The sequence below is a fragment of the Oratosquilla oratoria genome, chromosome 4 (assembly GCF_046742065.1).
Source record: "Oratosquilla oratoria isolate Oo_2021 chromosome 4, ASM4674206v1, whole genome shotgun sequence".
Taxonomy (NCBI): Eukaryota; Metazoa; Arthropoda; class Malacostraca; order Stomatopoda; family Squillidae; genus Oratosquilla; species Oratosquilla oratoria.
Genome location: NC_134780.1, coordinates 32,691,570 through 32,694,379, shown reverse-complemented (window position 1 = coordinate 32,694,379; position 2,810 = coordinate 32,691,570).

The window sequence follows — 2,810 nt, the reverse complement described above, 5'->3', positions numbered from 1 at the left end:
ATCCAGTGTGTTGGAGGAATATGTTGGAGAGTGCGGGAAGGCGCCGTTCCGCTGTTCTTTCACTGGAAGGTTTCGTGTACTTCAATAGATAACTTCATTTACTCTTTGATACTGAATGTGATGAATTGGAGAGTAGGAGAGGGAACTCATGAACGTTGTTCTTTTCCTGTATAATATAATAAGGTAAATACTTCTAAGCAGCAAAAAAAAAAAAAAAAAAAAAAAAAACAATGAAATCCCTATGACGAGCTGTACACACCATCGCTACTTTCGGGTACGCATAGTTAAGGATTACAGTGCTCATGACGCTTCCTCCTCCAGCGCACGTCCTGTTTATGAATTGCTGCATTAAATTCAAATACCCTTTTACTGCAACTGACCAATTCCGGACGAAAGACGTCTTGGAGAATTAAAAGAGGTAACCTGTTGGGAAAGTCTTTTGAACATTGAACAGCCTTACACCTTCCAAAAAGGGTATTATTTGAGCTAAATTTTGCAGTACGAGTTCAACTATGCCATTGTGGCTGTGGACTTTCTCCAGCCATACATACACACACACACACACACACACATTATATATACATGTATATATATATATATATATATATATATATATATATATATATATATATATATATAATACCAAGAGCTTTTTCCCCTTTATAAAGGAGGTAGCCAAGTCAAAGGCACGTACCTACTCCCATCCATTTCACTCTCATCCACCACCCTTTCCCCCCTCTCATCTTAGCGACTCATGGATGACGGGTCATCCCTGTATCCCGCCCATTACCCTGGGTCAGAAGCAGTGAGGCAAGACACAGTACATCCGCAGCAAGGTCGCTTCACTTAATCGGCGACCCCACCTCCCCGTCCCCTTATGCAGAAAAATAGAAGACGGGGAGAAATCGCTTCGGGCTGCATCAAAATATAATTCACATATAAGCACCCCCTACCTCCCCATCCCCCACCCCTCCCTTCTTTGCATAACAGTATCATCTATACACAGTCACTCTCCATTCATCCCTATCTCCTGCCTTCTCCCTTCCTTGCTCAACAGATATCATCCTCTTTCTCAACTCCCCCTTCACCCCATCCATCCATCTCTCCGGTCTTCCCCTCAATTTCGCTCGCTCCACCTCTACCTAATATATATATACTGAATATATATGTATATATATGTAGTATATGCTCTTATTAAGGCACGTGATATAAGTGAATATATATTTGAATAACAGGTATGTAAATACACGATGTTATGAAAATACTAAAATACATACATTGTAAAATGTGATTAACCAGTTTCTGTAAAACATTTGAATATAGTTGAGCGTATCCCTGCTTCTTATTTGTTTAACGGTATAAGACAGAGAAAAAAAATAAAATAAAAAAAAAAAAAAAAAAAAAAAAAAAAAAAAAAAAAAAAAAAAAAAAAAAAGAGAGAATGCTCACAGAGCGAATGTTGTAGTCCGTAGAATCCACTATACAGTAAAACATCCATGAAGAGCCTCATAGCATATGCATCGAGGATGATGTGAGTCATTACAAGTAATATGATAATACAAGATGAATAATGTAGGAGGGAGAGGGAATGAGGACTTTTTATGAATGCCCACTCAGATGGGCGAACTAACTTAACCTCCTGTTGCTCGCCACTGAAATGTAATTATGCACTTGGGTATGTGTATATGAGACTGAAAAAGGAAAAGGACGAGGAATAACGAAAGAACTTCATTTCTCCCATGTTTCAAACGACAGAGTTCCACTAGAAGATCGAGAAAAAAATAATTGAATATGTTTCCGTCAATGTTAATGATAAAATTAACTACAGAGACGACTTTGAGCATAGTAGACAGACATGGGGCGGGGTGTCGCAGTAAGGCGGGGAGGTGTCCCAGGCGCCCCAAGAGATGACCGGGCTTATGTATACAAAGTCCCAATATCTGGTATTGAGGTCAACTTTGACATCACTACCTTATAGGTCGAAACGTTATAGGTATAGGTTCTCTAGCCTGTTTTCAGTGTTCTCTATGCCCGCTTTCGTAGGGTACGATCTGGAAAAGAGTTGATAGGATCCTGGTATACATGTAAGTAGAATTTTGCATGAACGGTTTTGTTCAATTTGTAGTTTATTACTACCACGAGTTGTGGTAAATGTATGCATTTATCTATATATTTATTTATTTATTTATTTTATTATTTTGTTTTATCCCATGCTCTTCCTCAATCCACTCACTTGTGTGCGATTCATCCTGGACTTGGGTCTCGTGGTGGACTTGTGATCGACAGCTATTCCTTTCCCGGATGAGACCACAAAGATTGTGCATGTGTGTGTGTGTGTGTGTGTGTGTGTGTGTGTGTGTGTGTGTGTGTGTACGTTTACCTAATTGAAGTTTACAGGAAAGGAACAACGTTCATTGGGTCCGTCTCCTACTCTTCAATTTATATTATCTAGTCTCAATTTCACTTTTACATGTAAAATACCGCAATTTGTTATTGGGTGTGGTTGTGTGTATATTTGTGTGCACGTACTTGTGTATGTGTGCGCGTGTGCGTGCGCACATGTACGTTTCCATGCGTGTCTTATTTGTCTAAATGCGTGTTACAATTCAGTATAATTTGTAGTGCCCCGCCTACATTTATTCTGGTTCAAACCGTGCGTGCATGTGTGTGTGTGTGTGTGTGTGTGTGTGTGTGAGAGAGAGAGAGAGAGAGAGAGAGAGAGAGAGAGAGAGAGAGAGAGAGAGAGAGAGAGAGAGGGGGGGGGGACGTGCGTTAAAACGACTTATTTCAACTCTCATAAACACATCATC